The following is a 25663-nucleotide window of genomic DNA, read 5'->3' as shown; positions in this document are numbered from 1 at the left end:
AGATTTTTTTTAAAGACAGTAATTACAAATGGAAATTTCCAGATGAAGCCAAAACTAGAAACAACCAACAGCAGAGGTGTTTTGGTCCTGAATGAGTCAGTCTGTTTGATTGAATCAGTTGAGTGAATGATTGAATGATTCACTCATAAGTTGCTGAATTGAGAACTGCATACTAGCACACTACATTTCTACTAAGCATACTAATCTAATACACAGTTCCGAATTCAGCACATGACTGATCCTAAACGAATCAGTATTTTTGAATGAATCGGTTGAATGATTCAAATGACTCACTTATTAAGACAGGCACTGATCACCACCCACTTGCATAACAATATAACCAGCAGAAACATTCCCACCACTAATGAATAGACTTGCAAACAAAGACAAGCGGAGTGATACAAGCAGTATCTGTATATCAGCACTTCTGCTTGACCAATTAAATTTGAGTATCACAATTAACTGCTGTATTAATAGAATACACACAACAGAATATTACAGAATATTAAAGGCTATTTTGAACTCTATAATCTGACAAATTATTTTGACTCACCCCTTGGTTTGCAAAAGTGAACTATTGTTTACAGTACATCCACTTTACAATGAATTCAGCAGAAAGCAGAATTGTGAAGGTCATATTTTTGTACTTACATAATCTTCAAGTTTATTATTTAAGCTATAAAGTGGTCTCAATCATCTTTTGAGGATGGATGAGCTTCTAGTTATGTGTTACCTACAGAACATTTTTGTGAGAAATGTATTTTGAGGTCTCAGTTGAAGACAATATAATGGTTAATCTAATATACATTGTTTTCCAGCTCTGCTTACAGACCCTTGCTGTTTACTCAGTTGAACTTCCATCACAATCAAATAAATGCAGTAGATCTGGCTGTATTTTTATGTCTGTTCTTTTCCTCCGTCTGCCTATCAAATCAGTCTGAAGTGGCTCAAAGATCAGCTAGCTGCTCTGTGCCGTAATGGCTTCCCGGCTCTGTTACAAAAGCTGCTCCCTCTTCCCGCCGCTGGTCCTCCGCCTCACCGTTGCCATGGTTTCTAAGGTTGAAAAGGGTGCGGCTGAAACCTGCATGTCGCCTCCTTTTTTCAAAACCTTTGCACGGATTACCATCTGTACATGATGTTTAGCTTCACAAAACCAGCTGAAGTGTCAACTATGATATCACATGACTTTTGGATGGTTTGACAATATTAAACTGCTTTTTGATCAATAAAATGCCTAAATATCGTGATCATCTAGCACCAGAGGGTGGGAAAATGCCACTTCCGTTAATCAGTTAATTGTGGAGGTAAATAATTCGAGCTGTTTTCATAGACATGTCTGTGTGTGTGTGAAGGTGACAGGCGCTCTCTACATTCACACATCGTGACTCTTCAGGTCTTTGAGGGCTAGCTGTCACCGAGCATTGATCTGTTTTCCCTGCCAAACTTCCCCCGAACCGCCCGCCCGCCTCAGAGCCTCTCAACAGGCCATCAGTCAGCTCTCGGTCCCGCCCATGGCTGCGTCCTCAGCCTGTTTATTTCCTGCCATGCCTCTGGGACATGTTGGCAGGCCGTCAATAATGAGGAAAGTCTCTAAGTCGTTCAGCCAGCCCATCGCAGAGCTCTGAGTAACGTAAGCTGTAATTTTTGAAAAATACACCGTGGGAATAAATTTACATCTGAAAGTGTTTCGCCTGAGATAATAAGTGTTAAAGGGTTAGTTCACCCAAAAATGAAAATTCTGTCATTAATTATGACAGAATTTTCATTTTTGGGTGAACTAACCCTTTAAATTCTCTGTAAAACATGCCTGTCCATCACAGGTGACTGCATACATTTAGTTCTGGAACTAAAGCGGTGCGAAAGGCCCTAATGAGGGCACTTTATCGCAATCAGAATTGAAAAGATGCAGAAAGCTTGAACAGTCTTCGCCTTTACAGAGAGAGAGATGGACATTGTCACATTTACATAAATGTGCAAAACATTAAAAAAAAAATTCTTTTGTTTTCTGTGGCATAACGTGCACTGATCATTTGTCCACAATAAGAACAGGACCCTGTATTAAACTTATAAAGCCACCTGTGCAAATTTCTAAGGCATCTAAATGATCAACATGATCAAAACTGTGCTGAAAAACGTCTCAGGTTACGTATGTAACCATGGTTCCCTGAGGGGAACGAGACACTGCGTCCTCTAGGGGTCGCTATGGGGAACGCCTCGTCGTGACCCGTGTCTACTTTTTCCTTGGAAATGCACGCTTCAAACAGAACGGTCAGTGAAGACGAAGAAAGCGAATGATGTGTGCTACTGGCGCCTATTTTATAGTCGCACCGGTAGTGACGTCATGGCTGTCGCCGGCCAACGAGTTGGTGTTATTTCAATGTATGCTTCAGACACGGGTCACGACGAGGCGTTCCCCATAGCGACCCCTAGAGGACGCAGTTCGAAGTTCCACGAAAGGGAACCTGTTGTACACAACACATGCCTTCATAGTTTAAACTTTTTTAGCAAGTAAAAGCCTTTTAGTATATTTGTAAAAAATGTCCACCTTTATTTTGTGGTTCATGTCTTTTTGCTGTGAAATCTTTACAGATTTTTATAAAGTAAACATTAGGATAACTTTTATATTGATGGTACTGTAATATTTCAAGATGAACACTTACTGGACTGAAGCAACTTAGGTGTACTTCATTATTAATTAAAAAAATATGTTGAAATGTGAGTATAAAATATGATACATCAGGCTGTTGAGGAACATTTATTTGTAAATCAGTTTTACTTCTATAAAAATCTCATTGATTTACATTATAAGCTATCAGAATTTCATTCAGGGTTATTATAACATTTTCGTTAAAACTAAAACTAAAGCTAAAGCTATAAAACTAAGACTAAAAAACGGTATAGACATTTAAAAACAACAAAGACTAACAAAAGTTATAAAAAATTACTAAAACTTTAACTAAAATTAAAAAGTAGAAAGTATAAACATAAAATCTAATTCAAAATATTAACAAAAGCTATAATAGTATCTCAAAAATAACACTGATTTCATCACATTTTTAAACATAATTAATAAATATCAGCAATTTCACCAAATTGAATTGTTTTTGTTCAGCTTGTGCCTCTGTATAAAACTATGAGCCCCATATTCTCACTATATCATACTTTATGAGCCATAAAAGTCTGCTGTATCAAATCTGATAACATATATGCAAACTTTTCTGTAAACTCTTCCATTTAAAAAATGATTTTTTTTGGGCGGGGGTGGGGACTTTTTTCCTATGTCTTTACATGGTTTAGAAAGCAATTAAGGTCAGTTTTGATTTCATGCTGACTTTAAATAAATTATTAAAACCCTTTTATGTGTCTTGCCTTCCAGTTTTCTCTGACATTTCTAGCTCATATTAAAATGTCACGTTGCATCGGGAGTCTTTCCTAAGAGGTTCACGTTGATGGTGCAAAGTGATACATCTTCCTTCTTCGTTCTCTGCTCGCTTCTCTCCATCAGGCCTCTGTATAGTTGGGGAACTTTCTCCTGTGCACTTCTTCATCCTCTCTGTGCTAAGAATAGCACTCGTGTTTACTTTGGTCCACTTTCCTCTCTGCTGTCACTGTAAGCTCTTTTCCTGGAGTTTTACTGGGCCAGCAGTGATGTACAACTCTGTGCTGTATACCTTTGGCCTGATATAAGCTAAACTTTTTTCCTCTCAGAACTTCTTCGTCAGTTTCTATTTTATGTAGCCGTTTTCAAATAAAGGACCTTTTGTTTTCTTAGCCATGCTGTAGAAAGAGGGCTCGGTGACGTGTTTTTTTGTGGAATATGTAGAGGATGAGTATGTGTGCTGTAAACAGAGCCTTTTGTTTCTGCAGCTGTGCATCCAAATAAGAGCAAGGCTACAGTCTGACAGAGTTGCGTGTGCGATACAAAACTGACTGATGAGATAAATGAAAATATGCATGACCTTCATTGCATACACTATCAGTCAAGTCCAAAGGCATATGCTAAAATGCTTCATTTAATTAAGAATTTCCTTCCAAAGCAAGCAAATAAACAAAAAATCATTTTGTCATTAATTGAATTGAATTTATTTTTTGTTATATTTGAAGTAGGACCTAATAGGGGAAAAAGCAGCCAACAAATATCCAGCACTGTTCTCCAGTGTTTATTTACATTCAAATTGTTCACCTTTTTGGCAATGGCTGTTTTAACGCCACTGGAATAAAATATGAATATTATCAGGAAAAAAATGACTCTTTCTATTAAATTTACACCGTATATTTTTTCTGTCAGTAGAATAAAATAATTTATAATTAATCGTGTGATCTCCAGCAGTGCTTTGAAAGCAGAATAATGCTAATAATGTTGAATTCAGTGAATTAATATTACTTAATAATGAATAAAAATACACTTTTATAGAATTTTTTACTATTTCACTTTTTCTAAACTGTCCCACAGACCCCAGCACCCTTTTGTGTCCCCTTGATGATGATGATGACAATAATTAATAATAATAATAATAGTGATATTTATTTATTTATTTTTTATAGCATTTTACACAACTTTTTCTAAAAAATTTCTAAATATGGCCTCTTGGTGATGATAATATATTATTAATAATAATAATAATAATAATAATTTTATAGCATTTTACATAACTATAATAAGAATAATAATATAACTTTTAATAATAATACAAAATATATATATATTTTTTTAGCATTTTTTAAACTTTTTGTTTCTAAACCTTTTCACAGATCCCCTTTGTGGCCCCTTGATGATCCCCAGGCCCTAATTTAAATACACCGGATGCCATTTATGTAATTTTTCATTTCACAACATATTTCCTATACTTCCATTTTTGTGTTATTTCATAGTTGTGATGCCTTACTATTATTCTAAAATGTTGCAAATAGAGTAGGTTCTGCCAGCTTCTGAATTCGGTATGTGTCCTTCTGCATAGCTCCTTTTCAACATTGTGCTCTCCTTTACTGTGGCCACTGATTAAGTCCGTTTTTAATACACTTGATGGAGTGTGTTCTAGTCTATTCTGCTTTGTGAGGGTGTAATTAGGGCTTGTCTGGTTCCAAGTGGAAACCTGAGCGCAGCTCATTATCAGTGGTTGATGTATAGTGTGTCTATTGATTTCTGCAGGGAAACAGCAGCCTGAACCATTCAGTCAAGTGTCCTCTCACTGCTGGCCACCAGGGGCGCCACAGACCCACAAATCAGCTTCACGTGCTGCTCTATTCCTGTAGTTTGTCAGGCTGCATTCATCTCTGAACATTACAGTGGAAAGTACAGAAAATACAATATATGGCATTCATATTTTATAATAGCATATGCATATGACATACATAGAAGTTATTATCCATCTCCATAATTAAATGCACAGTAAAAATGTGTATTAAAGACAACATGAAACCTATTTACTTAATAATGCACGGTCTTCTTATTGTACAAGATGCATCAGTGCAAAATCCCTTCACAATGCAGAAAATTCCTGATGGATAAAATCTCGCAAATGCATCACATTACAGAAGCAAAATGGGATGCAAACGGTTTGATGTTAAAAATGGCACAATGAAGTGTTGAGACATATAAAACGGTTAGCAGCCTTATGAATGAATCAGAGGAAGATAGAGTCCAGATAAGCCTCAAATTGAAACCGTACCTGACTTTCTTCTAATATTAAACAATTTCTGGGTTCAGAGTAAAACTATTTATAGCCGCTCACGCTCTCAGCATTGAAGAGGATTGATTGTGCCAGGTAATGAGTGTGTCAGCGGCTCATATTAATGAGCAACAGGGATCTTTTTGTCCACTGGGTCACCTCACACCAGAGCATGTGAGCGCGCTCCCCGCTCCGCTCACGCTCCGCTCCGCTCACATGCTCTGCCTCACACAGGGAAAAAATACCAATTTCCAATTAGAATGACTCAGGAGTTGAAAAGCCCCAAGCAACACTTTATCTAACACAGGCTTCAGTAGCATGAGTGAGAAAATGATGAGTGTTTGACAGTTAGTCTTTCCTAGAGGATTTATGCTGACAGCGGCTTTAGGAAAATAAAGATTCTGTTGGTTCATAAGTCTGTAAATGTAGGATTTTTCGCATTTGAACCTGGAAATTAACAAATAATTGTTCAGGTTATGAGATAAAATAACATATTTAAGATTCTGCACTTTGGAGCAAAAGTAGACTTTGACATTGAGATATGAAATAACAATGTTATTACATATTATACTGATCACTTGCAGAAAAAAGGTACAAAAGCTGTCACAGTATCCTTGTGAAAAGGTACTAATATGTACATTTTAGGTACTAATATGTAACTTTAAGGTACTAATATGCACCATTTAGGGGTAAAAAAGGTACAAAAGTGACAGCTTTTATACTTTTTTTAAAAGAGTGTAATATAATTTGAAATAATTTTTTTTAAAAGACTATTTTAATTAGTATATATTTTGATTAGTATTCACTACTACTACTACTACTACTACTACTACTAATAATAATAATAATAATAATAAAGCAAAATAGAAGCAATTTTACTGGTGGTCTCAAACTTTCTGACCCCTGTTGCAATTCTAAGGTGTCAGAAATGTCTTTAAAAGGGAAAACTGTGCAGTGTAATCAGCAGGGGGCAGTGCAACCCTCCAGGATGCTGGATACTGGGTCTCATTTTTTATATGAATAAATGGAATGAATGTAATCTGTAGTTTGATGCCATTTATAGAAGAGTGTGTACTGTTCATTTCCTCTTTCACAACAGACATTTTACCCATTGTTAATTAAACAAAGCTATCAGTTAATACCACTTCAGTTAGTAATTCAGAAAACTGTCAGTTTGAAATGTACACCGACAGACAGCATCCCACATTTATTACACCATAATTATGCAATAAAATTAAGTACTCTGTGGACACATAGTCTTTCCTGCGTCTTTGCAACTTTACAGATCTTCTTTATGCACCAAGAGCTTGTAACACTCCAAAGAGAAAGGAAAAATTGAAATTGCATCATATGACCCCTTTAATGTAAGAATAGTAACACCAGAGCTATTATGTTTGTCCTCACAGCTGAGGGAGTTGTGTTGTTCCTGTTGGTGAAGATGAAACCATGTAGAATTAATGTGTTGTGCCACACAAGTTGTCATTTATTGACTCTGAAATGATAGCAGGGGGTCACTGGGAGCGAAGGGAAACCAGCCGACCGCACAGCCTTTGGGTTTGATTGCTCTGTTCTCTCCTGACACACTAAAACATAAACCTCTCTCTGAATTTGCATTTGCTCATGCCATTCGGTGAACTTCACTTGTACATTTCCTATAGTGACATAATTATTTTCTTATTCATTGTTTTTCTTGTTTTCCAGTAAAAAAATTTTTTTTAAATTAAAAGTGAAATTGTGTAAGATGATAAGACTGTTTCAGAGAATATATTAAAATTGAGAATGAAATCATGCTTAAAACAGACAAAATAGCCAAAACAACACTGAAAACATTTATTTTGTTCAAAGTATGTTTAGTGGGGAACCAGATAAAAATAAGTTTACAGTTACTGTTCATCACAGTATATATTTCATGATATTTTTTTTGTACATGATAATGGATCTAGTTTACGCTTAATTTGTAATTTTATGTTTCATAAATTTTTTATTGTATTTCATTTAATTTGCTTTTTATTGTTATGTATTGCAAAAGTTAGGAAACATAATTATAAACTATAACATAATTATATTTAGTATTTTCTAAAATACCTCAGCATCACAGGTGTCCTTTGCGAGAAGACAATCCCATAATGCATTGGAGTATCTTATAATGCAAATATATACTGTATATATAGAGAGAGAGAGAGAGAGAGAAAACAACTTTGATTTTCTTCTTATATAGAGTGTTTCAAGTTGCTGTTAACATGCCTATTAGAATGTGATTTTTTTTTTTAAACATGGCTTCATAATGTAATTAAATGCAACAAAATACATGTATGGGGAAATTTATTTGGTCAAGATCTCCAGAAATCAAATGTTCAAGCACAGTATTTACTATAAGCTCATTTTCTTCTCCTGCGTCCTTCAGTTTATTTTAGGGGTAATTTCCTTTATGTCATGTCTGAGTCACGGCTGTTTTAGAATCTCATACACCTTCATACACCTTCCCTTAAACAGGCTGTAATTTCATGTGTCCTCAGTGTTGGAAATGAAGGCACGGTGGTTTGAAGAAGGCAGGCTTTTAAGACTGAGAGGATGCATGCAGTTCTACTCATACTGACAGATTTTGTGTCATTAATCACTGTATAGCTGCCAGATTGTTATTTTGCCGTGCATTTGTGAAACACTTCAACTCATCAGTTTGCAGCAGAACTTATCTGTGATTTGTCAGACGTGATTTTATGGAGATGAGATATGGATTATGCCGATATGCTACCGACTGTGTGAAATATCTTACCGGATGTGATTATCTAACAGAACTATCAGATCAATAATGAGCTGGTGTAGAATCAGGGTTATGCATCATACAGAAATGAATTGAAAATGGCTTCTAAATTCTAGAAATTTGAATTTTTGAATTGAGGTAGCAAACAGAATTAAAATTAAAATTTGAATATTCTATAATTGCAGTATGTGTAATTGAAATCAGTTAAAGTATAATTTATACGCACAGCGGGTATTTCCAGAAGTGACCCTATTGTGCTTTTTTGGATATCACCTGTCATGTCGTGTGTAATATAGCTGTTTGTGAATGTAAAAGGTTTGCAAAGTTTCAAAGATTAAAGTGTATGATAACATACTAAAATGATGCTTAAAAAAGTAAGAGATAACACTTTATTTTAAGGTGTCCTTATTACACAGGTTACAGGTACTTACTATTATAATAACAATTAATTATGCATAATTATAATTATGCATACATGCAAGTAACCCTAAGCCAAACCCTAACCATATAGTAAGTACATGTAGTTAATTAATATTACTCAGTACTTAAATGTATAATTACACTGTAACAAGACCCATTAAAATAAAGTGTAACCAAGTAAAAATAAAAAAGTCAAAACAACAAAAATTGTTTTGAATATGTTTTAATACTGTGACCAAAGACAGTTTACAGTTACAGTTCATCAAAAGTATATTCCATTGTATCATTTTTTTTTTTTGTGAATAATAATGGATCTCGTTTGTGTTTGTAATTTTATATTTTATTTGTTTTTTGTTTTTATTTTGAACATTTAATTTGCATGTGATCACTTTAGCAGTAGACCACTTAATTACTAGCAGCTTACCAATAAACCAAGAAAACCCCTAGAGAATGGATGCAAATTTACTCTGTTGCGAAGCGATAATAAAACATCAAAGCGGTTGAGTTGATCTCCAACCCTCTGGTCCTAAACCCGAAGCAGTATAAGCAGAAGACTATATAAATAAAGCAATTCAATTAAAGAAGAACTGCAGATCTAGAAACGGGGAAACGTTTTAGTGCTTATATTAAACACTTGATTGCATCATTATTGTTATCAGATTTTGATTCCTTTCAGTGAGCACACATCAGAGAGTCTCCTGTCAAAATACATCACGTGGAAACCATCACATGTTATTTGTGTACAAACATCTGATACATCTTAAAAGGAAAAAGTTCATGCACATTCTGAATCATATGTCACAAATCTATCATCCATCAGGAAAATGTCCTGCTGTAGATGATCTGATTCTGCTTGTTTGCGTGTTTCAGACAGACTGTCAGTCTGTTCATTCGGTGGCGGGGATGTTTCAGTGAAACTTTCTGTAAGTTACAATTGTTATGTCAGTGGCAATAAGCGACTGCCTTTTTGAGTGAGTCCCACTTTTATTATGAATGAGTCATTGAATCATTCACTCAACTGATTTGATCAAAAACATTGATTCAATAGCAACAAAACACAATTACTGTGTTGTTCAATGTTGCAATGGTTCTGTTGAGGTTTTGTTGGATTTTTGTTTTTTCATGGATCTGCTGAATCATTCACTCAACTGATTTGTTCAAAAACATTGATTCAATAGAAACAAAACACAATTACTGTGTTGTTCAATGTTGCAATGGTTCTGTTGAGGTTTTGTTTGGATTTTAGTTTTTTCATGGATCTACTGAATCATTCACTCAACTGATTTGTTCAAAAACATTGATTCAATAGAAACAAAACACCATTACTGCGTTGTTCAATGTTGCAATGGTTCTGCTGAGGTTTAGTTTGGATTTTTGTTTTTTCATGGATCTATTGAATCATTCACTCAACTGATTTGTTCAAAAACATTGATTCAATAGAAACAAAACACCATTTCTGTGTTGTTCAATGTTGCAATGGTTCTGCATTTAGAAGCAACGAAACACCACACAGTTGATGTTGCAACAGTTCTGTTGAGGTTTTGTTTGGGTCTATTTTTGACAGAGCAAACCTTACGACTTAACTGACAACATTGTGTTTAATATGTAGTCAAAAGTTGCTGAATATTTACTTCTGGTTTATTGAACTATTGTATAATAGCATTGTCACACAGTTGTGTTAATTTCACGATAATGATTCGACTCCATCGTTGCTAGTTGCAGTGATTTGGACACATCTTTTGAACTAATACCTGATCTTGAGTCCATGGCAAAAGAAAGTGGTCTTTGGGACAGTCCTTGTTTATTTACATACTTGTCCATTGAATTGCTAAATAAGAACAATATCACTTTATTTCTTTTACACAACAGAATATTGCTTTTCTATAGCTTATTCTTAGGATGAGCTAGCTATAAACCATATAAGCACTAAATTAGTTTTGCCAGTAGTTGCTAGTTGACTACTATAACTTGAATCAAACTGTTTGTGCTTCAGACATGAATGATAGTGATGGGAAATCAAGATTCTTTTCAATGAATCTGTTCAAAAAAGACGATTCACCAGTTGTTGTTTTTTTTATTTACTTCATTGCACAAACAATACACAATACTTAGTAGTAAAATTAATTTACATATCTTGACTGAAAAGTTTGGTAACACTTTAGAAAAGGGAACACATATTCACACCGATTTGCCTCCGATGTCGGGCATTGTCGGCGATTTCGCAAAACCTGTCGGCGAGTGAAAAATCGGGCTAAAATCGTGCAGTGTGAACTCGGCATTAAGGGATCTAGAACATGGTCATACAGAATAAGACATTAATATGTCCCTATAAGTACTAATAAACAGCCAATATGCTAGTAATATGCATGCTAATAAGCAACTAGTTAATAGTGAAAATTGGACCTTAAAATAAAGTGTTACCAAAAGGTTTTAACGGTTTTAAGCTTAAACGGGTGAAAAAATACTATAGATTTACAATGAATCAGATCAATTGTTAGCTCAAATACTTAACTCGCTTCTTCCAAAATAAAGCTGCAGAACAACAAATTTCATCCGGTTTTAAGTTCTCCATCAGCGTGGAGCAGCTGTCAGCTTCGGCTCACGCAGTGCTCTAGTGCCTGTGAATAAACTCTTCTCTTTCAACTGCAGTGAATTTGTGGCATCTGCATTAGCAGAACTCAACAGCTGAAGTCAAGGGGTTAGCAGGAGCTTATCAGGGCGTTTAGATGTGCTGATACATGCTGAAGTGTAAATGGAGCCTAATGGATTGGTAAGTGGTTTGGTGCTGATGCTGGTGAAACAATTTGAAGCAGTTTTCTGCCAGCTTATGTTTGTGTGTGTGTGTGTTTGCGAGTGTTGATCTGTGGCTGTCAGAGTCTGGACTCCGCTGACCTGATGAAGGCCGATACTGTTCTCATGTGTCCTTGTTCCACTCAGCAGGGGTTTCAGGAGTCAACTTAATGGTACATGAGAAAGGTCAGTTTGTTTTACAGTAGCAGGAATAATCCATATACACTTACAGACGAACAGACAGGCCTGTATACGTCTTAGTTTCAAAGGGATAGTTCATCTAAAAATTCTTATCTTTCAGTATTGTATTATGTTCGTTCCTCCAGGAAACCCAGAGAGACAGAATGTCAGAGCTTTTGTCTTCCTTGCAAGGAAACTGGATGGAGATTTTTACTGTCAAGCTCCAAAAAAGACACAACAAATTGTGGAAGTAGTCCATACAACTTATGCACTATATTCCAAGTCTTTTCAAGCCTTTGTATGAGGAACAGATCAAAACTGAAGCAGCTCTCAAATCTCATTTGTGGTCGTTTTCAAACGTGCCACAATCGTTCATGTGACAAGCAAGAACTGGTGTCAATCTGTGTCAGATGAATTTTTGTGATATTTGAAATTTTGTCACTTTATTTTAATAAATGTAACTGCTAAAAATACTTAATCTTTGCAGACTGAAAGGCAGCTTCACAGCTGTTAAAGGGGAAACACGAAATGCAAACTCGCGCAAATTTTACTGCATTTCCAAAGTTTGGTGAACTGCAAATTTGTATCATATAAATATGTGACCCTGGACCACAAAAATAGTCATAAGGGTCAATTTTTCGAAATTGAGATGTATACATCATTAGATTTGTTAGGACAGGACAATATTTGGACGAGATATATACCCCAGCGACTTAAGACTGGTTTTGTGCTCAAGGGTCACATATGTGTGACCAGTTACACTTTATTTTAAGGTGTCCTTGTTACAGTGTAATTGCATTTAAGTACTGACTAATATTAATTAAGTACATGTATTTACTATATGGTTAGGGTTAGGATTAGGGTTTGGCTTAGGGTTACTTGCATGTAATTATTCATAATTAATTGTTATTATAATAGTAAGTACATGTAACGTGTAACAAGGACACCTTAAAATAAAGTGTTACCGTGTGACCAATAGAAATTGATATGTCATGTTGTGACCTCTTAGCTGAATTAGAAGAATGTAAACTTTAAAGCTGCAGGTTTGTAGCAGTGCAAGATTGAGTATTTTTACATTTTGGATATATGTTTATTTTATATGTGTATATAATGCTTTTTTTTTTAAACATCAGTGTGACGTCATATTAAAAAATTCCATGAACAAATTTAGTTACACTTTATTTCAATAGTCCACTTTAGACATTCTACTAACTATAAGTAATTTTGCAACTACATGTCAACTAACTCTCATTAGTAGACTTAGGTCAAAGCCTATAGAATGCCCAAGACGTGTCAGTCGTATAGTTTTGAATGGGGAGAAATGCAACGCTTAACATGGCTGCTCAATCGCAGGAAGCCCCGCCTTCTGAGCAAAAGAGCCAATCGCTAATCGGTAAAGTCAGCGCGTCACTGCAGCTGCCGTTAGAAGTCCCGGTTGCTATAGAAACAACGTGCAAAGTTGCTTGTAGTCAGGACAATGTATGTTGGAGGACTTTTAAAATAAACTGTTAGCAGATATTAACCAGACAGTTTACTAATACTCTAATGACTGCTAGTTGACATGTAGTTGCAAAGTTACTTATAGTCTGTAAAATGTCTAAAGTGGACTATCAAAATAACTAAGCAAAATAATACATTAGTGAAGGTTTATTAGGCATGGAGGCACATTTTATTTCGTGATTTGATGATTTTGACCTGTTCTGTACAGCACTATTATTAGGGATGCACCGATACCACTTTTTCATTTCAAATATGAAATTTAATCATAAGCTTAGTGTACAGTTTTGGAGAATTTGATGATTCCCCATACAAAGTGATAGGAGCTGCACTTGCATGCCCGAGAGGCGTTTCAAAGATGGCCGCCGAGTGACATGACTTGCCTTAAAGGGACTTTGCTTAGGTCAGGATAGGGTTAGGGTTAGTAGAATAGGTTGACATGTACTTGCAAAGTTGCTTGTAGTCAGTACAATGTATGTTGGAGGACTTTTAAAATAAACTGTTAGCAGATATTAACATATCGTGTTTTTTTTTTTTTTTTTTTTCGAACATGCATGAACTTTGGTAGTGTTGCACAAAAAAGCTGATCGGAAAAGTTACTGTTTGTTTTCTTTATTGGTTTTATGGTATCTGTACACCATTTGTTTGAGGTTTAGTGTGTTTCCCAATGACGAGTCTCAGGGGACGTGCATTGATCACATTGACCGAATGTAATGAGCGTTTCATGTGTTTGACATAACTGTTGCTTCTCATGTTACATGTTGTACCTCAGATTGATTGTTTATATGTGGGTCTGTGACAGCGGCTCTTGTTCCTTTGCTCATGTCTCGTAAAATGTCTTGAATTTTACATATTTACGTACTTCATACGTGCTACCTACTTCTTTAGAAATGTAACAGATTTATAATACGGTAGATATAACTGAAAATGTCATTTGAAATGCAACTCTAAAGGCAGAGAAATCCCTGAATGCAAATGATATATGAAAGGTGTCTGAGATGTCAGATAACTGCTGCGCTCTAAAAGGTTTCTCTCAAGTAAGGAAGGAATACAAAACCTCGCTATCGGTTCTTTGGATTGGACTCTCGGGGGTAGCGAGCGTCTCTGAGAACGGAGTTAAGTTTATAGTAAAGCAGGGGAAGATTAAACTCTTAACGGCTGAGAAAGTACTGTACTGTAGCTCATTTTCAAAGATTCCAATAATCATTTTACTGTAATTGTGTACATTTTCACTACATATTTTTCAATCAATTTGGCTTGTGAATTTGCAATAAGCAATTGCTGTAATTGAATAATGAACTGCTGTAACATGCTGGTTGCTGTTCTTTTTGAACAGGAGTGCACTATTCATTACCACTGTAAACTGCACTGCCAAAAATAATTTTTAATGAGTATTTTTTATTTGTCTTTCCCGTAAAAATAACCAAACATCCTTAAAACAAGATAAATTTAACTAGGAAGCAAACTGTATAAGATATTAAGGCTTGTTTTCAGAGAATATATTTCTTTTTTTTTCTTGTTCTTGATAAAAAAAGGAAAAGAATTTGCCATCCAATTATTTTACATAATTTTATTATTTATGTTTTTAATGTTTGCAACTTGGTGCATCTCATAATGCTTATATTTCATCAACATTATAAATTGTCATGTTCTGATGTTATCAGGGTTCTTTAAGCGGACTACTTTTCATTTTAATTATGTTAAATTGAGTTCTTTTTTTTTTTTTTTTTTTGCTTAAAGCTAAAGAAAAAAGAAAATAAGAGTCCGGCAGGTTGCAATTATCCTCTAATAATTTCATAATGCTTATGCTGTATTTCTTCACATTTTTAAATATTGACATTGTGATGTTATCACGATTCCTTAAGTGCGCCACTTTTCAATTGAAAGTGCATTTGTGATTTGCTATTAGTAAGGAATAATAATAATAATAATAATTTTAAAAAAAGCATTCTTTGATTTATTGAAAATGAATGTGTAACTTTAAATGGCAATGATGCAAGTACTGCAGCACCTTTTGGCCAGCTGCTGAAACAGCTGTGTTTATTGAACTTGCATTTTTTCTTTACCATGTAAACATATAGTGCCATACCATAGTTAACCATAGCATACCCAGTTATACTAGTCAAAATTAATACCTCACCATGTCATGGTGTTGTAATGTAACATTCATCAACACAATGAAGTACGTGTACCATATTGTAAGTATATCAGCAAGTCAACAATTTTAATGCATCAGAGCATCCATTTAGCTTTTAGCCACTCAGAGTAATGGGCTACAGAAACACACTTACTGCAGTCTGCTGAGAGGCCTGTGCTTTCCCTTAATGCGCAAACTACTTAACAGAAAACTTGACATGCATTGTCAGTCATTTCACCACTGAAATTATGTTTGCTATTTCCATAAATGCAAGTAGGTCAATATGAAATAACCTTTATGTACCAACCATATGCACTGTATGCATTTTGAGCAGCAGCAGTTTCATGCAGCGTTTGAGTGAGTTGTTCTGCACTGGTATGCTGTGCTTTAGTTTCTTTTCTGCTTTCCTGTCCTCTACTTTTTTTATATAGAAAGTACAAAGCTCTTTCAGTCAGTGCTGGGAAATTAGGGAGAAGGTAATTATTTTAACCAATAAAGCCTGAGGTGTAGTTTTGGTGCACAGGAAGTGAGTCAAAATTTAAGTTTAAAATTTTATTCTTTGACATTTATGGTTTAAGGTAGACTTTAAAGACAGGATTTAAAATTCTTGATGTTTAAATTGAATGTCAATGACTAGATTAAGCCTTAAAGGAGTAGTTCATCAAAAAATGAGAATTTGTAGAAAATTTACTCAACTTCAGGCCATCCAAAATGTAGATGAGTTTGTTTCTTCATCAGATTTGGAGAAATGTAGCATTGCATTATTTGCTCACCATTCTCTCCAATCAATGGGTGCCGTCAGAATGAGGGTCCAAACAGCTGATAAAAACATCACAATAATCCACAAGTAATCCACACCACTCCAGTCCATCAGTTATTGTCTTGTCAAACCCAAAACTGCATGTTTGTAATAAACATATCCATTATTAAGACGTTTTTTAACTTCAAACCGTTGCTTCTGGCTAAAATATGGTGAGAGATACAGTATGCACAGATCAAGCACAGTTTAAAAGCAAAACATTTCTAAACAAATATGTTTGCAGATTTTGATTTGAGAGGACAACAGGGGATGGACTTTGGAGAAAGCGTTTTTATGGATTATGGACTTGGTTTAAAGATAAAATGTCTTAATTATGAATTGGTTTATTACAAACTCAACTTTTTGTTAACAAATTGATGGACTGGAGTGATGAGAAATTACTTGTGGATTATTGTGATGTTTTAATCAGCTGTTTGGACTCTCATTCTGACGGCACCCATTCACTGCAGAGCATCCATTGGTGAGCAAGTGATGGAATGCTACATTTCTCCAAATCTGTTATGATGGAGAAACAAACTCATCTACATCTTTGATGGCCTGAGGGTGAGTACATTTTCAGCTGAACTATTTCTTTAAAAAGTATAGTAGTATGTTCCAAAAGTCTGAGAGTGAAATCTTTTTTTCGGAAATGAGAAAATCTCAGACGTTTAGACCTCACTGTACAGAATATGTTGAAGACGTAATAATACATATTTTATTTGTTGAATGGTGAGAAAGGTTTTGTAAAGTACAAAGACATTGGGAAAATAAGCTCTGGTCCATCTCAGGGAAGCAGAGGACAGCATCTAAGAGTTCTGCAGGGAGTCTCTCCACAGTAATATTTCCTTTATTTGACCCTCTAACTCTAACACTTTCTATTCTATTTTAATTCTAATATTTATCTTCTTTTTTATTTATTTTTTATTTTTATTTAAAAAAAACAGTGTGTGTGTGAGTGAGTGAGTGAGTGAGTGAGTGAGTGAGTGAGTGAGTGAGTGAGTGAGTGAGTGAGTGAGTGAGTGAGTGAGTGTGTGTGAAGGTGTATATATATATATTTATATACACCTTGCTACGTGTACTGCGTTAGGCTAACCGAGACTTGTCATTTGCACTTATATATTGTTGCTCTTTTGTTAGTTTTGACAGCTTTTATTGTCCTCATTTGTAAGTCGCTTTGGATAAAAGCGTCTGCTAAATGACTAAATGTAAATGTAATAGAGTGACTGTGGTAAACCACCACCTGCTGTCTGATTCCCTCCAGAGAAAGTGTCTGGAGGAGAGGTTTTGGTCAGCAGGTCCTTGACTCCCACAGACTGATTACATTTAGTTAGACTGCAAGGTGAACTGGTCAGGCAGGTTTTGCACATTCAAGTTTTGAATGTTTCCAAGTAATTTAGTTTCCTTTTGCAAGGGAGGTTACAATCCCTCTTCTCTGTTTTTGATGGAAAATCTGCATTTACATTTTCACACATTATTGAGTTGGGTTAATGTGCGGGTTTGTGCACCTATTTTACTTATTTTCCGAAAAACAAGATATAAAAAAAAAATACATGGTATGACTTTACCCATTAGAGACTGATTGGGTCATAAAAAGTGATCTCTCAGTAGCAGGTAGATGGATGGAAGTGGAGGAGTTGAACAATGAGAGAGCTTGGTGATGTCGGCCAAAAAGAAAAAATCAGGAAAAATTCACATTTCGGAAATGAATTATTACATTTGTGAATATAACTTTTTTTTTTTTTTTCAACAAGATTATGACCATGCATGGAAGAAGCTATTAAAAATCATTATCTTGAGCCGGTTGCCGGTTGCCGGTTGCACTGTTTAATGCTCTTGTATGCCATAAAAAGAACACAGGGACTTGAAAAGTATTTCATTTATCTAAAGCATTGTTTGCTATTCATCTACACCGCTATTCAGACCTGAGTAATATGGCTGGAATTGTTCAGTGCAGTCCAAAAATGGCCCTTACAGTTTTTATTATGTGAGCGATTAGTGGCAATTATAAAAAGCCAATGAAACTCAAAGTGAGATTTAGCTAATGTCATTAAGTGTGATTTCATGCACATCATCTTCTGGATAGTGAGTCATGTCTTTTTGGGTTTAGGTAATTTTTTTTGTCTGTGCCATTTATACATGCTTTTATGATTTTAAATTATTCTTATTTGATGCAGCTGAATCCTTTACAGACAGTTATATAGTTTATAGTGTACAGACAGCTATATAGTGTACTAACCATTTACTATGGAGCTCAATGACTGCCTACATTTGCATTCCTTGGCTCCAGAAGTATTTTTCATATTAATTTTCTCTGTAGAAAAAAATTTCTTCCTTAAAAAAAAATAAAATCTCTGAGCCTTGGCTCTCATATACAGCAATACAAACTTGGGTTTGACACATGAAGGTACAGGACTGTGTACTTCTTTAATGAGAGAATAAACAAATTTTCCTATAATTTGAAATGAAAATTGACTATTATTTAAGTAGAAAACTATATTTGGACTGAATTTGAAATTATTTAGGCATATACTAAAGCAATAATGTGTTGTTGGTGTAATTCTAAACATCAGGCTTGATTTTTTCTGATAAGTTATTGGAGCACCAAGGGGCAGCATAATTGTGTGATATTTCTTGTAAAATAACAGTTGTATGCTGTATGTATACAACATACATTAATTTGTTTTATGCTCTGACGAATATAGTAACAAAAAAAAAAAGCAAAACAGCAAAACTGTTTCATTCCTGAATGATTTGCCATTTTTGAATGAAATGGTTGAATGAATCATTCATTGTTTAACTATTAAAAAAAAAAAAAAACTTAAATAAAAAAGATTTAAAAAAAGAAGAAGATATATTTGAAGAATATGGGTAGCCATGCAGTTTCTGGTCCCCATTGACTTCTATAGCATGGTAAAAATAAAAATAAAAATAAAAAATCCTATAGATGTCAATAGGAACGTCAACTGTTTGGTTACCCACATTCTTCAAAATACCTTCTTTTGTGTTCAGCAGAATAAAGAAATTCATGCAGATTTGGATCAGCTTGAGCGTGAGTAAATGATGACAAAATGTTCATTATATTTTGGGTGAACTATCCCTTTAATGGCCAAGTCTGTCTGTTTCGTAATTGTGCTGTTTGTACCTATATAAAAGTTAACAATGCAGATTAAATACAACATGGATTACATAAATCTTTTTGATCAGGTTAGGTATTGATTATTAATCACTCAAAACCCTTTATGTTTCTGGTCACTCTCTACTTAATGAGTCTTTATCTGACCTTACAACAAGAACAATGTTTTTTAATTGCATTCAAGCATTAAACATACAAGAAGTTTTTAAAAAGTATAAAAGTGAAAAAAGACAAATATGAAAAAAGTGAAATTAAATCCCATAAATCCTTCACCAAAAGTGCAATTTCTTAAATATTTATTTATTTGAAAACCAAAATTTTCATCACATGACATAGATTTCTCAAAGTAATTCTTATTTCAAATCTTTTTATTAGCATTTTCAATGACAGTACAGAAGGATGCATCATAAAAAAGCAGTAAACCGCAGGAAACTGTCTATATTAATCTCTCTCATAAACCTTCCAACCACCCAAATAACTCAAATTTTAAAGAAAAGAAAAGAAAAAAATAAAGAGAGAGAGAAAAAAAAAAAAAAAATCAAGATAGAAAAATAAATAATAATAAAATATAAATAATTAAATGAGTAATTGAATAAAATAATAATAATAATAATAAACTTTAAATTCCTTCTGAAGACAGTATTTTAATAGTTGAAAGTTATGTGGATCGTTACCATTTGGAGGTAAACAAGGTAAACCTTTAATGTGGTTTAAGAAGGGATCCCAAGTCTTGTAAAAGGGTTTAAGTGAACCAGAGAGTGAAAATCTCAATTTCTCAAGCCTAAAACAATAGAAAATGTCCTGTATCCACCTGTCGTGAGTTGGAGGGGAAGTATGCTTCCACTTGAGTAGAATAGAATCTGGCCAAGATTGTACTAAAAGCAATAACTTTACGATCTCGGGCCGTCAAATCAGGCATAAGAGAAACCCCAAACAGGGCTAGAAATGGGTCAGGGCCAATATTAATGTTAAGAGCTTTTTTAAGCGTCTCAAATACATCGGACCAAAAGGTTACCAGCTGCGGACATGTCCAAAACATATGTAAATGATTGGCAGGTGAATGTTTGCGACGCTTGCAGGCAGCGCTCCTCTCAAAGTAATTCTTAACATAGACTTTCGGAGCATTTCAAAGTAATAATGTCTTTGTAAATGTGGTTTATTCAGTAAGTCTGATCCAACATAGTGTCCTAAAAACCAATAGATCTTAGTAAATCCATTGTTCCAGTTGTCCACCTTATGAACTTTAGTGGCTGAACAACATTTTCTGTTAACCACTGGTCCAATAGCAATATTTTATGATGTACTTACATCATACTGTCTCATTATTGGTTTTCTTGTGTCCATTTTAATTACAATATGTTCTCAAAGGTGTGAAGAGGTTTAAAATCTAGTCACTCAGAAGTGAAAATATTAAATGATATACAGTAGTAGCATTAACCAAAGCATGTCCTTGTAAATGTGCTATTTGTTTTGTTCACTTTTACTCACCTTCTGATTGGGTTTTTCATAGATTTTTTGTAAAGCTTCACCAATGAGATTTCCACTTCCTGTGCAGACCCTTATTCACCTCTGCAGTCCCACTGTCAATAATTCCTCTTTTATTAATGTTGTGTGCTTTGCAGTGGATAACCATGGTTACGGCCTGCCTATTAATAACTTTTATTTCTAAAGGTTTTCTTCCAGTTTTACTGCCATTAAGATGGAAATTGATTAGGAGAAATAAAACCCAGGTGCCCCACAAGTCTTTGAAATTGCACTATAACAGCAGTTGAGTTAATGAACTTGTAATGAGTGCTGATTCATCCGAAGAGTTGAGAGGAAATATCAGTTCTGTTTGTCTGTGTGAATCCAGGTTGTGCGTTCAGTTTAGAAGTGCTAATAGGCAAAAGGAAAAAATTCAACAATGTGAGGACTCTTACTGTTTTGCAAACGATCTTAATATTTTTTTATTCAAGATTTGATAGCAATTTAAATGAGTTTACGGTTAGTAATGCAGCAGCAGTGACTAAGATTCAATCACAGACTATGACCATACAGGAGAGAGAGGTTGTCACATTGCTTCGTAGAGGTAAATCGCACAAGGCATCTGGACCAGGTGGCTTAAAGGGGAAAGACTTGAAAGAATGTGCAGTACAACTGGGATATGTGTGTGCAAAGATGTTTCAAATTTTTTTGGACAGTGGTTTTGCTCCATTGGCCTGGAAGAATTCTATTGTCATCCCGGTACCCAAAATACCCCATGCAAAACTGGTAAATGACTTTCGTCCAATTGCGCTCACATCAGTTCTCTGCAGATGTGTGGAATACATAGTGTGTAAGGAATTGTCATTTCAAATTGAGAGATTCATCAATCCCCTGCAAGTTGCCTACCTGGCCAATCGGAGCACTGTGGATGCCTCTCTCACTCTTTTGAATAAAGTTCAACATCATTAGAATACTCGTTAGAATACTCTTTATGGTTTTCTCGTCTGCTTTTAAAACTGTCCAACCTAACCTTCTTTTATAGCGCCTTTACGATTTAGGTGTTAGTAGTTGGTTGATTTTATGGGTTAAGGACTTTTTAAAAGACCAACCTCAGCGTGTTTATATTAATATTGTCATGTCTGACTGCTTGGTTTTAAATACTGGGGTACCGCAGGGATGTGTAGTGTCTCCAATATTGTTTTCTGTATACATTAATGAATTGCAGTGTGATGATGATAACCTCTCCCTCATAAAGTATGCTAATGATATGGCATTGGTTTCCTGTCAGAAAGAAATGAATTACTCCTCATATTTTGAACATATTGACAGCATTATTTGTTGGTTCAATAGTAGTTATTTACATCTTAATATTGGAAAGACAAAAGAGCTATGCTTGAGGAATCAAACAAGAATAGTAGATACAAGCCCTGTTTACAAACCAGACATTGTAAAAGGAAAAACTGTAGAGCAGGTCTCGAATTTTATATATGTAGGAGCAATCATTGACGATAAACTAAAAGACAGCGCCTTGGTCTTCTTAGAAAACTGAGGAGTTTTAACGTTAGCACTCTAACTATGGTATACAGGTTTGCAGCAAGGTGGGTTTTTTTTAAATTAGTTAACAAGTGTTAGAGGCATTTTTTTTGCTTTTGTTAATTGTATAATAAATAAAAAGAAAACAAATAGATAGAATACAAAAAGATTATACGATTATACTTTTTTTTTTTAAAGAAAACAAGCAGTTAGTAAATGAATAGAGTGCAAGTCTAAAAGAGACAAGTTTTTTTAACAATAGAATTAGAATAGAGAGTGCTAGAGTCAAATAAAGATGGAAGAGATGTGTTATTAGCCGATTCTTGAAGATGGCTAAGGACTCAGCTGCTTGGACTGAGTTGGGCAGGTCATTCCACCAGGAGAAAGACATTTAATTTAAAAGTCAGTGAAAGTGATTTTGTGCCTCTTTGGGATGGCACTATAAAGTGACTTTCACTTGCAGAACGCAAGCTTGACATGGAGAAGAGAAGTGGTCCAAGAACTGAGCCCTGAGGTACCCCAGTAGTTAGATGTTGTGACTTGAACACCTCACCTCACCAAGATACCTTGAAGGACCTATCTGAGAGATAAGACTCAAACCACTGGAGTGTGGTTCCTGAGATGACCTTTTCCAATAGGGTTGACAGGAGGATCTGGTGGTTAACCGTGTCAAAAGCAGCGGACAGATCCATCAAGATACGTATTGAAGATTTGGAATCCGCTCTTGCCATTTATTATTTTAAATCGGGTTTGAAGTAAATGCAAGAGAATGGCTGCCATAACAGTGCTTAATGATTTTTTATTTATTTATAATTTTTTTGTATTATTGCGGATTTTGGAATGTGTAAGAAACGATGGGGGTAGTGTTAATTATTTAAATTTGTTTAATTTTATGTTTGTGTTGTTAATATGTGATGTCTTTTTAAGTATTAATGTAGATGTATTCATGTCACCAGTGTCAAAGACAAATTTCCGCTCTGTGACAAACAGAATGGACAATAAAGTTAAACTAAACTAAATCAGTTTCCATGTCACTTGAAATTACTGTTCTCTAAAATCAGCAGGAGCTTTATAACCATATGCAAAAGATAAATAATGTTTGATAGAGGCTAAATTCACGCACTTTCCTATTGCCCTCTTCCTGTTCAAAGTCAATAACCTTAAAGGAATAGTTCTCCCAAAATAGATTTTTCTGCCATCACATATTTCAACACCCGTATTTCCAGAATTTTCATTTTTGGATAAACTTTTCTTTAAAAGCAATGTGAAAGCTAAAGCTTTACCTTCTGCTTGTTTTTCAATTAATATAACATTTTTACTAGAAAAGGTTTTTTGCTACAGCTGTTATTTTGCACCTTAGTTTTACAAGAAAAACTGGCAATGGCTTCCATGGTTTAATGAAAAAAAAAAAGGAAAACAGGATAAAGTATAATTCTAAGTGTATGAATGCAATGCCTGAAGGTTTCACTTTTGTTGTGCTGGTTTATTGACAGAACAATTGAGTCCACAAAAGGAAACTTTTTAAAAATGAGCTACTTTTTACTAATGGTAGTGTTCATGATAGAAATGGTCCAGGTGTAATCAAAATGTTTTTGCTCTGATGGCTCAGCCAATTTTATTTTCATTCAGCTTTTTAAGTTTATTTGAAGTGTTAAAGAAGCTTCTATTCTAACAAAAAAATCATTTAGAATCTATATCTAAACAGGGCCAACAGAATTCCTCAGAAATGCAAAGATCAGTGTGGCAGATGTGACAGGTTTATAACACAAAGGCCATAATATACAATAGATCAGTATATAATGTAGACTATATGACAAGAACATCCATTTTGAGACAGTTGGGTAATGACCCAACATAAATTACATTTGAATATAATGGTCTATCACTGCCAGTGAACTATTGCATGTCGGCAGAAAGATGTTTGTGGCTGATATGGTTTGCAAATGAATATAGTTCTCCATTCTTTCTTCTATTTTAGTATGTGTATTCTGAATCACCTGCCTATTATTAAATTATGAATAGAATGCATCACATTAATATTCTGATCAGAAGGCAGTCAGACAGTAAGAAGCAAACACCACTAATAAATCTCAGGTAATGTGCTGTACCTGCCATGTGCAGAAGAAACACAACAAATCACTGGCACTCTGGGATTTTAGTTTGTCTCTGCTCTCTAAAAGCAATGCATTTGCCAATCTCTGCTCAGTTTTTCAATCTAAACAAGTTAGCGTACAGTAAGCCAGTCTTGGGAACAGGCGAGAGCACTGAAATAAGCCAGGGATACACGGTTGCCTTCATGTCTTTTCAGAACAAGAGGATTCCTTTAAGGCCTGGATGACATCAGAGTGAACACAGTTAAATATGATCCTATATCTTTAATAAGCCTGCATTATTATGACAAATGCAATTATTTTAATTGTTGAGCAGAGTAATTAGAGAATGCTTTAAGCAGTGAGGGGAAAGTGCTGTTTCTCATCTTTGGCTGAATCACAACCATTCTGATATACAGTACAACAGCACACATGGGGGAGATTTCTATATTCCTAAAAGACTGTATTGCTGATTTATGTATCTCTAAATCACGACAGTCCCTAAACAAGAGGTTTTCAAAGTTTTTAATGACAAGACTTCAAAATATGACGATCCCCTTTCTTAAAATATGAAGTTAGATTTATTTTTTTAAACCCATTTATACTGTGTGAGAAAAATGATATATATATATATATATATATATATATACACACTGTATATATACACAGGTATATACTGTTTTTATTTTATTTAATAGTATAGTATATACACTACCGTTCAAAAATTTGGGATCAGTAAGATTTTTTATGTTTTTGAAAGAAGTCTTTTATGCTCATCAAGGCTGCATTTATTACATCAAAAATATGGTAAAAACAGTAATATTTAAAATTGTTACAATTTAAAAATAACAGTTTTCAATTTTAATATATAAAACCAGAGAAATAAGCAATTTTAACGAGTGACACGGACCGTGTGCATAGTGTCATTGTGTCGCCTGCCAGTGACGTCATAACCCCTCGATTTCCGGTTTTGTTTTGTAGAAAACATGGAAACACCAAAGACGCCTTAATATGTTATTCGTTTTAATAGACCGGTGACGACCGCACAGAGTAACATTATAACAGAACTTTCAAAAGTATCTAGTATGATAAAACAGTGCTGCTTTTTTCCCACATACGCACAACCGGAAGCAGCGGAAGCGGTCGACTGTGGCATAATAAAAGCTCCGCTGCTTTCGAGCCGTGTGTCA

General features: G+C 34.7%; 1 protein-coding gene and 1 long non-coding RNA gene across 2 annotated transcripts in view; both read left to right on the top strand.

Moving 5' to 3' along the window:
* Nucleotides 1-25663, top strand: part of dpp6b (dipeptidyl-peptidase 6b) — a 111574-nt gene that overhangs the window by 12521 nt on the left and 73390 nt on the right. The window lies entirely within an intron of this gene.
* LOC107711713 (uncharacterized) overlaps nucleotides 22863-25663 on the top strand; it is an 8910-nt gene continuing 6109 nt past the window's right edge. The window contains exon 1 of the long non-coding RNA XR_001636725.1: nucleotides 22863-22873. This is a non-coding gene — a long non-coding RNA (uncharacterized LOC107711713). The remainder of the gene's footprint in view (nucleotides 22874-25663) is intronic.

The sequence above is a fragment of the Sinocyclocheilus rhinocerous genome, unplaced genomic scaffold (assembly GCF_001515625.1).
Source record: "Sinocyclocheilus rhinocerous isolate Xijiao unplaced genomic scaffold, SAMN03320098_v1.1 scaffold807, whole genome shotgun sequence".
NCBI lineage: Eukaryota > Metazoa > Chordata > Actinopteri > Cypriniformes > Cyprinidae > Sinocyclocheilus > Sinocyclocheilus rhinocerous.
The sequence above is the reverse complement of the archived record's forward strand: the minus strand, read 5'-3'. Positions and strand labels throughout refer to the sequence as shown.